This window comes from Pseudorca crassidens, chromosome 6 (assembly GCF_039906515.1).
Source record: "Pseudorca crassidens isolate mPseCra1 chromosome 6, mPseCra1.hap1, whole genome shotgun sequence".
NCBI lineage: Eukaryota > Metazoa > Chordata > Mammalia > Artiodactyla > Delphinidae > Pseudorca > Pseudorca crassidens.
In genome coordinates, this window is record NC_090301.1 from 53,803,309 (window position 1) to 53,816,910 (window position 13,602).

The window sequence follows — 13,602 nt, forward strand, 5'->3', positions numbered from 1 at the left end:
TTGTAGGGGAGAATTTAGGAATTTAAGAACGAGTTGTTTAAAGTGCTTTTGTGACTCTCCCCACCCCCCAGTCCTGAATGTCTTTCAAATGTTATTCTTATTTCACATTGATTTCTATTTGGCAGGGGATTCTGGTACATAACTTCCAAAGTGATATTTAAGACGAATACATGCAAAGATCCACACTCAGTCTCCAAAAACAAATTGCACAAATACAGGTTGGAGGAGATATGGTTTTACAGGTGTGTATGTGTTAAAGTCCTAAGAAAGATTCGAGGGTTTTTGTTTGTTTTATGAACAGTGTGGGGTGGTAGAAAAATATGAATGTGATATCAAGCTGAATTTTGAAACATCATAAGAATGTAGAAAACTGTATTTTTTTATTCTTCTCTGTATACCTGGAATACTGGACTCAGTTCTAGATGCCACATTGTAAGAGGCACTAGGGTATGTTTAGATGAAAGTGTATGGAGGAGATGAATGGGGCTTGTGTATGGAGGCTGGTGTGAGAAGGGACATGTTCTGGTTGCTGACTTCAGATGTTTAAAGGCTGTGTATGGAAGGGGAATTGGGCTGTTCTGGATTCAATACATCTGAGTACCAGATTCAGATTCGCTGGGTACTTTAATACAATGTATTCATACTAATGATAATGATTTAAGGTGTTATTATTTCCCCCTTTTAGAGTTGAGCAAACTCATAACTTGGAGCTGTTTTGTGCTTGTCCAAAGTCATACAGCTAGAAGTTACGGAGCTACGATCTGACCACACCACTTTGGAGTTTAATTCCAGTGGTGTTTTCTACTAATATCATTGTTACCTACAAAATCTACAGAAAGACACCTTTCAGTTCCAAGTAGGGACTAGCAGGGCTGTTCAAAGATGAATACTATTGTGAGGTAGTGAGTGGTTCCCTATCACTCAAGAGTTCAAGAATATGCTGGACAGCTACTTTGCAAGGATCTGGTTGTCCCTTCAATTTATATATATATAAAGAAGGATATGTTTACCTTATTAATAAAGTACTAGAAATGAAGCCTAATCATAGAGCCAAAGGAACTCCAGAGGGGAGGCTGAGTGAATTTAAGTGATTGAGCTGTGTTCATTTAGTAGTTATTGGAAAATATAGCACCCAAACTTTGTTCTCTGCATTTATAGTCTAATGTGTTTTCTGTTGCAACAGTTACCCTTATCTAATAACTGGGTCCACACTGTTGTGGAACAAGAGGGTATGGAAAGAGGAAGGGCAGGGATATTTGGTGAATTACTATAATAGATTGTTTGGCATAAACTTGCTTTATTAAAACAAGCCAAGAATGCGAGTGGTAATAGGAGAGGGTTTAAAATGATAAACAGAGAATGCCACATGGTAAAGGAAGGAAGAACAGAATACTGTGGAAGGTTAAGTAAGGAAGGCAGGGACTGTGGATTGCAGTGTATTTCCCTCTTGTTGAGTAGATGTTCAACATCTATTTGTTGGAATGAATAGTGACATCAGTACTTGAACAAATATTTAAAGAAAACCTTCATAGTGCTGAGTACTGTGCTATGTCTGAGAGCCAAAAATGAACTAGACAAAAATCTCCATCCTTTTAAGGAACTCACAGTCTAGTAGGAAAAGACCACCAAGCAAAGCAATGGGAAAAAAGAAAGTGCTAGGGGTTATCGTAGAGAATAGATCAAAGTTTACATGAAAGCAGAAAAGAATGAATAATTCAGTGTAAGTGTGTGGGGTGAGGATATGAGGGTGGAAAAAGGACAGGATGTCAGGGAAGATTCAACGGAGGAAAAGATGCATTATCTTTATTATCTTGAAGGAGACTGGAAGTTCACCCGGTTAAATGAGGGATGAATTTCAGATGGAGGAAAATATACAAAGGCACAGACAGAGCCTGTGTGTGAGATGTGGTGGGAATTAAAGCTGAAGCTGAGGAGATCTGTGGATCAGATCATAAATGGCCTTGAATATCACGGTAATTGCTTGAAACTGATTATCCAGGTGGAAAGCCTTTGAAGAGGGAGGCTCTGTGTTTTTGGGGCATTCCCAGCAGTCCTTTGGAACACAAGCAGAAGTGAAATTAGCAAGGCTTGACCTAAATGGTGGCAGAGACTGATGTAGTGGAGACATTATCAGTCATAGAAATAAGAGGAAGTATTAATCCTTGGGATTTTCAATCAGAGAACTTTAGCAGAGAGAAACTTAGTTGCCTAGTTGTTGGAATGGTAATTTTTTTTTTCCTAAATAAATTAGGTGATACTGAAGTGAGTGGCACAGTGAGTAATAAGTAAGGCCTGAGATTGAGAACACATGCTGCCCTGAGCCTGTGTGTATTAGCTGATGACTCTTTTGAACTGAATTCAGGAAATGACATAAAAACGATTTGTGCAAGAAAATTGGAAGAACAAGGACTCTGAAGTCACTACATTTGGAGAAAAATAACTAGTGTTGGTGAAGATGGGGAAGTAGCCATTATCAGAGGGCCATTTGGGGATAAATTTTGGGCTATCCAATGGAAAGATCCCCAAAGGAAAACAAATGCCCTGAATCCAGCTCTTCCTCACTACAACCCATTCCCCTGCAGTTGCCTTATCCTTCAGACACATCACACATCTCTGTGTGGGAGATCCATCTCCTGGCATCTCCTGGCAGTGGGTACTTGGGGGTAAAGGAATCCCAACAAACCCGGGATGACAACGTTAGAATTTTGAAAATCTTGGAGACCATATACTCGAACATACATATTTCAGTATGAGGACAGAGAAAACAAATGACAGGCAAGGCGTCAAGGGGAGGGGGTGTCCTTCCTTAAGTCCAGGCTCCCCGACTCTAGGCCCAGTTCTTCCATAATCCCACGCTGCCTGTGGGCTTGGGAGCTGGAAGCTCGGCGGGTGGTGAGGAGAGCGGGGTCCGCCTGGTGGCGTCGGAAGCCCCCTCCTCGCCCAGCCCCCAATCCCCAGCCCCCGTGGGACTCCCAGCCCCGCCCCCTTCTCGTGCGGGCGGTGTCGCTGCGCCGCTGCTACCCGGGCGCGCGCGGGGCAGCACGGACGCGAGTCGGGCCGAGGGTGACGGGAGGTCGCCGAGCCTCCCGCGCCGCCGCCCCTTGCCTGACGCAGAGAGGGGCCGGGACGCGATTTGCCGCGAGTGACTGGAGCCGCTGCCGCCGCCACCGCCGCCCGGGCCCGCTCCGCCCTCAGTCCGCCTTCCTCCCGCCTCGCCCTCCGCCTCCGCTCGCGCCTTGCTCGCGTCCCCGCGTCCTCCCCACCGCCCCGGAACGTCGGGCAGCCAGCGCCAGCGCCAGCCAGGTGAGTGTGGCCGCCGTGCGGCCCGGGCGGCCCGGGCGGGAGGAGCGCGCAGGCCCAGCGGCCGGGCAGGGAGCGCGGGCGGGCGGCGGCGGCGGCGGGCCCGGCTTTCTTCCCCACCGTGGGCCGCGCGACTGAGGGAGGGGCGCCCCCGCCCCGCCGCAGCCCCCGCCGCCACCGCAGACAAAGCAAGCGCCAGAGGTGGGAGCCCCGCGGGCGGCCCCTGCCTCCGCGCCGCCTGCCGGGTGCGGTCGCGGCCCGCAAAGCCCGGGCGGCCCGCGCGTCTCCCCTCCTGAGCGCCCTCGTTCATTTCTGGGTGAAAGGGACCCGAATCGTGCAACAGGTACGGGCGTTAGTCCTTATTTAACGGCGGGTCTTGTCCACCCGGCGTGCGGGGACCAGATGTGGCGCCCGGCTCCCGGGCGAGCCCCCGTGTCCAGCGCCCGCGGCTTGCTCCTTTGTGTGGCCGGTGACCAGCTCTGGCCGGCGGGTGGGGGACGCCCGCCCGAGGCCCCCGGGCTGCACCGAGGCTCCTGGACGCCTCCCTCGGGCTGTGGGGCTTGGCTTCTCCCGGGCCTGCGGGCTGTTAACCTCCCTCCAGCCTTTGGAGGAGTCACAACGGGAAGGGAGAGCGGGTTGGCAGGGTTATCTGGCTGTGTATTTATTTTTGTATGTGAGGTAGACTCATATTGGAAAGGAACCGCAGTCTGGCCGGCTCTTGAGGGTTCCTGTGGCATTTCACCCTGGGATGCACCGTTTGGTCCTGGTTGCTGCTGCGACTGCCGCCGTGGTTCTCTTCTTGGTGCTTTGATATCTTTCTCTCTTACACAGACATCACCCAAGAAGTTGGAAGCGCCGATGAGGGAGTAACTCGATACAGCTGTTTGACAGGTCGCCTCTTTCTTCGCATTTTGTCTGTGCCAAGTATACCCACCATGCATACTAGCATAGGTTGGCAGACCCTCATATTAAGATCACCACTCAAAATACCCCCATATTGGGAAGTAGTAACCCGTAGTTTTTACTCTGGCTTGATGAACCTTATTTGTTTAGATGTGAGAAACTTTTTCTTCCCCCCAAGGAAGAATACAAAATAGAGAACAATTTATCTTTGTTTACATACCTGGGGTCATGCTGTTACCTAGCTGGTTTCATTGGTATGCTATTTTAGTATAACAATACTAAATGGAAGGAAAATATCTGCCTTCTGCTTTGAGCAATAAAGTACTTCTTTGTTCTAGAACCAGGAAGCTTTTATACATAATACTTTGTGTGGACAAAAGTTAGTGACTGACTGTCTTTACCCCATGACCAAATTCAGGAAAAAATTCCCAAAGGACTTAGAAAGCATTACACAACTCTATAGATTGTTTTTGTATTCCAAATTCGAGGAAATCATTTTGTTGTATATTTATTCAAACAATCTAGAGTAAATTTAACCTTAAAAATTGGGCCTACTCTGTAAATTCCCCAGCATTAGGGAATGAATTGATTGCACTTAAAAGAGTTTACCAAGCATTTTAACTCCTGTGAATAATAATTGGAAGGAGCTGGTGATGGACCTAGAATCTGACAGCAGAATGCAGAACATGGAAAGAGGTAGAGGTTGCAAAGTTCCATCTACTTGTGTTTTAGTTGATTGATGGGCATGTCTGAAAACTAAATGTCCACTAATTTAAATACAAAATACTATATTTTAGCCTTCTTTTTTAATGTATTCTATAAAGACTCCTTGAACCTCTCTCTACTCCCTAAAAACAAACGATATTAATAAGGACTTTTCTTTTGAAGAAATAAAATAATACCAAATTAATCTGATCTGCAGAAAGTTTCTCTGGCATGATTAGTAGTTTCACTTTACTAAAAATACCATTCATCTGTGTAACATCTAACTTCAAAGAGCTTTCGTAGCTGTTACAAGCAGCAGGAACAGCCTCCTGAAAAAAGTAAGATATTAACTATTAAAAAGTAGCAGAGGGACTTCCCTGGTGGCGTAGTGGTTAAGAATCTGCCTGCCAATGCAGGGGACACGGGTTCGAGCCCTGGTCTGGGAAGATCCCACATGCTGTGGAGCAACTAAGCCCGTGTGCCAAAACTACTGAGCCTGCGCTCTAGAGCCTGCAAGCCACAACTACTGAGCTCGCATGCCACAACTACTGGAGCCCGAGCGCCTGGAGCCCATGGTCGGCAACAAGAGAAGCCACCGCAATGAGAAGCCCGCACACCACAATGAAGAGCGGCCCCCGCTCGCCGCAACTAGAGAAAGCCAGCGCGCAGCAACGAAGACCCAGCATGATCAAAAATAAATAAAGTAGCAGAAACTTAAATTTCTAGAATAGTTTTCTTTTATTAAAATATAACTCATATACTGTAGAATTCACTCTTTTAACATGTACAATTTAGTGGTTTTAGTGTATTCACAAGGTAGTGCAAACCTCATCACTAATTCAAGGAATGTTTTGAACATCCTGAAGGGAAACCCTCGTACCCATTAGCTGCCACTCCCATTCCCCTTCATTGCACTTGGCAGCCACCAGTCTACTTTCTGTCTCTATGGATTTGCCTATTGTGGACATTTCATATGAATGGAGTCACACAATATGTGGCCTTTTGTGTCTTTCACTGAGCGTAATGTTTTCAGGTTTCATGCATATTATGCATGTATCAAGATACTTCCTTCTTATGGCTGAATAATATTCTGCTGTATAGATATGCCATATTTTGTTTATCCATTCATCAGTTGATGGACGTTTCAGTTGTTTCCACTTTTTTGGCTAGTATGAGTAATAATGCTATGACCACTCATTTACAAGTTTTTGTGTGGACATGTGTTTTCAGTTTCCTTGGGTATATAATTAACTATGGAATTGCTGGATCACAAGGTAACTGTAACTGTTTGAGGAACTGCCAAACTATTTTCCATAGCTGCTGCATCAATTTACATTCCCACCATCAAAGTATGAGGGTTGCTTTTCTCCAACACATGTCAAAGTTGTCTTTTTGATGATAGCCATTCTAGTGGGTGTGAGGTGGTATCTTGTGGTTTTCATTTGCATTTCCCGAATGGCTAATGATGTTGAGGATCTTTATGTTCTTATTGGCGATTTATATATTTTGGTTGGAAAAATGTCTGTTTAATTTATAGTAGTTTCTTTCTTTCTTTTTTTTAATGATCTGGCTATTGTAAATAGTGCTTCAGTGAACATTGGGGTGCATGTGTCTTTTTGAATTATGGTTTGCTCTGGGTATATGCCCAGTAGTGGGGTTGCTGGGTCATATGGTCATTTTATTTTTAGCTTTCTAAGGAACCTCCATACTGTTCTCCATAGTGGCTGTATCAATTTCCATTCCCACCAACAGTGCAAGAGGGTTCCTTTTTCTTCACACCCTCTCCAGCATTTGTTGTTTGTAGATTTTCTGATGATGCCCATTCTAACTGATGTGAGGTGATACCTCATTGTAGTTTTGATTTACATTTCTCTAATAATTAGTGATGTGGAGCAGGTTTTCATGTGCCTCTTGGCCATCTGTATGTCTTCTTTGGAGAAATGTCTATTTAGGTCTTCTGCCCACTTTTGGATTGGGTTTTTTAAATTTTGAGCTGCATAAGCTGTTTATATATTTTGGAGATTAATCCTTTGTCCATTGATTCGTTTGCAGATATTTTCTCCCATTCTGAGGGTTGTCTTTTCGTCTTGTTTGTAGTTTCCTTTGCTGTGCAAAAGCTTTGAAGTTTCATTAGGTCCCATTTGTTTACTTTTGTTTTTATTTTCATTACTCTAGGAGGTGGATCAAAAAAGATCTTGCTGTGATTTATGTCAAAGAGTGTTCTTCCTATGTTTTCCTCTAAGAGTTTTATAGTGTCTGGTCTTAGATTTAGGTCTCTAATCCATTTTGAGTTTATTTTGGTGTATGGTGTTAGGGAGTGTTCTAATTTCATTCTTTTACATGTAGCTGTCCAGTTTCCCCAGCACCACTTATTGAAGAGACTGTCTTTTCTCCATTGTATATTCTTGCCTCCTTTGTCATAGATTAGTGGACCATAGGTGCGTGGGTTTATCTCTGGGCTTTCTATCCTGTTCCATTGATCTATATTTCTGTTTTTGTGCCAGTACCGTATTGTCATGATTACTGTAGCTTTGTAGTATAATACGAAGTCAAGGAGTCTGGTTCCTCCAGATCCGTTTTGTTCCCTCAAGACCGCTTTGGCTATTCAGGGTCTTTTGTGTCTCTATACAAGTTTTTCATTCTAGTTCTGTAAAAAATGCCATTGGTAATTTGGTAGGGATTGCATTGAATCTGTAGATTGCTTTGGGTAGTAGAGTCATTTTCACAGTATTGATTCTTCCAATCCAAGAACATGGTATATCTCTCCATCTGTTGGTATCATCTTTAATTTCTTTCATCAGTGTCTTATAGTTTTCTGCATACAGGTCTTCTGTCTCCCTAGGTAGGTTTATTCCTAGGTATTTTATTCTTTTTGTTGCAATTGTAAATGGGAGTGTTTCCTTAATTTCTCTTTCAGATTTTTCATCATTAGTGTATAGGAATGCAAGAGATTTCTGTACATTAATTTTGTATCCTGCAACTTTACCAAATTCATTGATTAGCTCTAGAAGTTTTCTGGTGGCCTCTGAGGATTCTCTATGTATAGTATCACATCATCTGCAAACAGTGATAGTTTTACTTCTTCTTTTCCAATTTGTATTCCTTTTATTTGTTTTTCTTCTCTGATTGTCCTGGCTAGGACTTCCAAAACTATGTTGAATAATAGTGGTGAGGGGCTTCCCTGGTGGCACAGTGGTTGAGAGTCCGCCTGCTGATGCAGGGGACACGGGTTTGTGCCCCGGTCCGGGAAGATCCCACATCCCGCGGAGTGGCTGGGCCTGTGAACCATGGCCGCTGAGCCTGTGCATCCAGAGCCTGTGCTCTGCAACGGGACAGGCCACAACAGTGAGAGGCCCACGTACCGAAAAAAAAAAAAAAAAAAAAAAGAATGTGAGAGTGGACATCCTTGTCTTGTTCCTGATCTTAGAGGAAATGCTTTCAGTTATTCACCATTGAGAATGATGTTTGCTGTGGGTTTGTCATATATGGCCTTTATTATGTTGAGGTAGTTTCCCTCTATGCCCACTTTCTGGAGAGTTTTTATCATAAATGGGTGTTGAATTTCGTCAAAAGCTTTTTCTGCATCTATTGAGATGATCAGATGGTTTTTTTCTTCAGTTTGTTAATATGGTGTATCACATTGATTGATTTGTGTATATTGAAGAATCCTTGCATCCCTGAGATAAATCCCACTTGATCATGGTGTATGATCCTTTTAATGTGTTGTTGGATTCTGTTTGCTAGTGTTTTGTTGACGATTGTTGCATCTATATTCATCAGTGATATTGGTCTGTAATTTTCTTTTTTTCTGGTATCTTTGTCTGGTTTTGGTATCAGGGTGATGGTGGCCTCATAGAATGAGTTTGGGAGTGTTCCTTCCTCTGCAATGTTTTGGAAGAGTTTGACAAGGATGGGTGTTAGCTCTTCTCTAAATGTTTGATACAATTCACCTGTGAAGCCATCTGATCCTGGACTTTTGTTTGTTGGAAGATTTTTCATCACAGTTTCAATTTCATTACTTGTGATTGGTCTGTTCATATTTTCTGCTTCTTCCTGGTTCAGTCTTGGAAGTTACATCTTTCTAAGAATTTGTCCATTTCTTCCAGGTTGTCCATTTTATTGGCATAGAGTTGTTTGTAGTAGTCTCTTACGATGATTTATATTTCTGTGGTGTCTGTTGTAACTTCTCCTTTTTCATTTCTATTGATTTGAGTCCTCTCCCTCTCTTTTTTTTTTTTTTCCCCTCTTTTTCTTGATGAGTCTGGCTAAAGGTTTATCAATTTTGTTTGTCTTCTCAAAGAACCAGCTTTTAGTTTTATTGATCTTTGCTATTGTTTTCTTTGTTTCTATTTCATTTATTTCTGCTCTGATATTTATGATTTCTTTCCTTCTACTAACTTTGGGTTTTGTTTGTTCTTCTTTCTCTGGTTCCTTTAGGTGTAAGGTTAGATTGTTTATTTGAGATGTTTGTTGTTTCTTAAGATAGGATTGTATTGCTATAAACTTCCCTCTTAGAACTCCTTTTGCTGCATCACATAGGTTTTGGATCGTCGTGTTTTCATTGTCATTTGTCTCTAGGTATTTTTTGATTTCCTCTTTGATTTCTTCAGTGATCTCTTGGTTACTTAGTAATGTATTGTTTAGCCTCCATGTGTTTGTGTATTTTACGTTTTTTTTCCTGTAATTGATTTCTAATCTCATAGTGTTGTGGTCAGAAAAGATACTTCATATGATTTCAGTTTTCTTAGATTTACTGAGGCTTGATTTGTGACCCAAGATGTGATCTATCCTGGAGAATGTTCCACGTGCACTTGAGAAGAAAGTGTAATCTGCTGTTTTTGGATGGAATGTCCTATAAATATCAATTAAATCTGTTTGGTCTCTTGTGTCATTTAAAGCTTGTGTTTCCTTATTAATTTTCTGTTTGGATGATCTGTCCATTGGTGTAAGTGAGGTGTTAAAGTCCCCCACTATTATCGTGTTACTGTTGATTTCCTTTTTTATAGCTGTTAGCAGTTGCCTTATGTATTGAAGTGCTCCTGTGTTGAGTGCATATATATTTATAATTGTTATATCTTCTTCTTAGTTTGATCCCTTGATCATTATGTGTTGTCCTTCCTTGTCTCCTGTAACATTCTTTATTTTAAAGTCTATTTTATCTGATATGAGTATTGCTACTCCAGCTTTCTTTTGATTTCCATTTGCATGGAATATCTTTTTCCATCCCCTCACTTTCAGTCTGTATGTGTCCCTAGGTTTGAAGTGGGTCTCTTGTAGACAGCATATATATTGGTCTTGTTTTTATATGGGTCTCCATTCAACGAGCCTGTGTCTTTTGGGTGGAGCATTTAATCCATTCACGTTTACGGTAATTATCGATGTATAAGTTCCTATTACCATTTTCTTAATTGTTTTGGGTTTGTGTTTGTAGGTCCTTTTCTTCTCTTGTGTTTCCCACTTAGAAAAGTTCCTTTAGCATTTGTTGTAGAGCTGGTTTGGTGGTGCTGAATTCTTCTAGCTTTTGCTTGTCTGTAGAGCTTTTGATTTCTCCATTGAATCTGAATGAGATCCTTGCCAGGTAGAGTAATCTTGGTTGTCGATTCTTCCCTTTCATCACTTTAAATATGTCATGCCACTCCCTTCTGGCTCCTAGAGTTTCTGCTGAGAAATCAGCTGTTAACCTTATGGGAGTTCCCTTGTTTGTTATTTGTCGTTTTTCCCTTGCTGCTTTCAATAATTTTTTTTGTCTTTAATTTTTGCCAATTTGATTACTATTATGTCTCGGCGTGTTTCTCCTTGGGTTTATCCTATATGGGACTCTCTGCGCTTCCTGGACTTGGGTGGCTATTTCCTTTCCCATGTTAGGGAAGTTTTCTACTATAATCTCTTCAAATATTTTCTTGGGTCCTTTCTCTCTCTCTTCTCCTTTTGGGACCCCTATAATGCGAATGTTGTTGCGTTTAATGTTGTCCCAGAGGTCTCTTAGGCTGTCTTCATTTCTTTTCATTCTTTTTTCTTTATTCTGTTCCACAGCAGTGAATTCCACCATTCTGTCTTCCAGGTCACTTACCCGTTTTTCTGCCTCAGTTATTCTGCTATTCATTCCTTCTAGTGTAGTTTTCATTTCAGTTATTGTATTGTTCATCTCTGTTTGTTCTTTAATTCTTCTAGGTCTTTGTTAAACATTTCTTGCATCTTCTGGATCTTTGCCTCCATTCTTTTTTCCAAGGTCCTGGATCATCTCACTATCATTATTCTGAATTCTTTTTCTGGAAGGTTGCCTATCTCCACTTCATTCAGTTGTTTTTCTGGGGTTTTATCTTGTTCCTTCATCTGGTACATAGCCCTCTGCCTTTTCATCTTGTCTGTTTTTCTGTGAATGTGGTTTTTGTTTCACAGGCTGCAGGATTTAGGCTGCACGATTGTAGTTGTTCTTGTTTCTGCTGTCTGCCCTCTGGTGGATGAGGCTATCTAAGAGGCTTATGCAAGTTTCCTGATGAGAGGGACTGGTGGTGCGTAGAGCTGGGTGTTGCTCTGGTGTGCAGAGCTCAGTAAAACTTTAATCCGCTTGTCTGCTGATGGGTGGGGTTGGGTTCCCTCCTGTTGGTTGTTTGGCCTGAGGTGACCCAACACTGGAGCCTACCTGGGCTCTTTGGTAGGGCTAATGGTGGACTGTGGGAGGGCTCACGCCAAGGAGTACTTCCCAGAACTTCTGCTGCCAGTGTCCTTGTCCCCACAGTGACCCACAGCCACTCCCTGCCTCTGCAGGAGACCCTTCAACATTAGCAGGTAGGTCTGGTTCAGTCTTCCTTGGGGTCACTGCTTCTTCCCCTGGGTCCTGATGCACACACTATTTTGTGTGTGCCCTCCAGGAGTGGAGTCTGTTGCCCCCAGTCCTGTCAAAGTCCTACAATCAAATCCCGCTAGCCTTCAAACTCTGATTCTCTAGGAATTCTTCCTCCCGTTGCCGGACCCCCAGGTTGGGAAGCCTGATGTGGGGCTCAGAACCTTCACTCCAGTGGGTGGACTTCTGTGGTATAAGTGTTCTCCAGTTTGTGAGTCACCCACCCAGTGGTTATGGGATTTGATTTTATTTTGATTTTGCCCCTCCTACTATCTCATTGTGGCTTCTCCTTAGTCTTTGGATGTGGGGTATCTTTTTTGGTGAGCTCCAGTGTCTTCCTGTTGATGATTGTTCAGCAGTTAGTTGTGATTCCGGTGCTCTCGCAAGAGGGAGTGAGAGCACGTTCTTCTACTCTGCCATCTTGAACCAAATTCATAGTTTCTAAGTTTATGCTTTCACACGTATTTTCTCATTTAGTCTTTGAAATAACACTGTAAAATATGTATCTCTATTTTAATGCTAGGAAGCTAAGGTTCAAAGAGGTTAAGTAATTTGCTCATTTTTTAACCTTATGGAGTTAATAAGAGTCAGGGTCTGAATGTAAACTCAGGTCTTCTGATTCTGCTTCCTGCATTCTTGCCACTTTATGAGGCATACAGAAGTTAAATTGTGTTTGGAGATTTGCTTGGCTAATCATTGACAGAGTAGGGGGAAAATAAAATAAATGAGACCAAACAACAACAAAAAGCAGGTGTTGTGGCCACACTGCCTCATGTTTTCCAGGTTTTGTTATACTTTATCGAATAAATTCTTTGATTTCTCCTGTCCTAATAAGGTAGATATGATTTCCATATTTTCTTTGGGTAGCAAACCTGGTAACAGCTTTTTACTGGCATAGCTAATCCTAGAACCCACTGTTCACTGAGCCATCGCACTGTCTGTTCCCCTGGAGCTTCCATGTTCTCTATTTTCCCACTAATTTATACCCTTTAACCTTAGAGTAATTGAATAATTTCACAGTTTTCATAAACATTAAGATATTTCTGGGTTACACAAATTAACTTGTATTTTTGAACAGGGCATTTGCCAGATTCACATTGAAGTGCAGGATTACTAAGGTATATATTTCAGTTTTTATGTGCTACTTACTCTGTATCAGACATAGCAGGTTTGTGAAATTCTCAGCTCCCTAGAGGGTAGGTAGAGGCCACATGTTATTTATTCATCTTTGCATATCCATTCTCTGCCATTGTGCTCAAACATGTCATAAGAGGTACTCTAACCTTTGTTAAATGAATGAATACAAATGCATTTTTTTAATTGCAAAAAAAAAATTCAGTAAAAAATATCCAGTACGCTTTCTTAGAATAAAGGCAGTACAAATTCTAGATAAAGAAAATATTTCTTATCCCTGGCATATGACCTAAAAAATAATAAATGATAAAAATTAGAACTTGACTTAAAACAACACTGTCTTATGGAAGGAAGTACATGTTCCATCCTGGGATTAAAAACAGGCTCTGAGTACCTGGTGGCTGGCACAAGTGCTTACTTAGCTCATTGCCCACATGTAGGATTGTACCCTAAGTGTTTGTTAGATAAATGAATGCCCAATGAGTAAATAAAAGAATTAGTTTTCACTATAACAAGTAGAGGAGATACATCAAATGACTATTAGGCCGTACTTTTCATTTGTGTATTTTAATTGTCAAATATACATGTTAATCATAAAAATACAAATAACACAGGAATATATAGAGTAAAAGTAAAAAAATCTCACTTCACTATTTGTCCCCTTCCCTTCTTTCATCCCAAAGACCAATTCTGTCCCAGGTAACCTTGTTAACAGT

The 13,602-nt window shown here is 42.0% G+C and overlaps 1 protein-coding gene across 5 annotated transcripts in view; it reads left to right on the top strand.

Moving 5' to 3' along the window:
• The first annotated feature begins 3,046 nt into the window (after positions 1 to 3,046).
• SESTD1 (SEC14 and spectrin domain containing 1) overlaps positions 3,047 to 13,602 on the top strand; it is a 145,396-nt gene continuing 134,840 nt past the window's right edge. The window contains exons 1-2 of one of the 5 annotated variants that reach the window (XM_067741360.1): positions 3,048 to 3,303; positions 4,132 to 4,191. The gene's annotated coding sequence lies outside the window, so the exon portion shown is untranslated. Of the gene's footprint in view, positions 3,304 to 3,529; positions 3,644 to 4,131; positions 4,192 to 13,602 lie in introns of those variants that run through there. The other 4 variants (XM_067741361.1, XM_067741363.1, XM_067741359.1 and 1 more) reach the window with 4 other exon arrangements.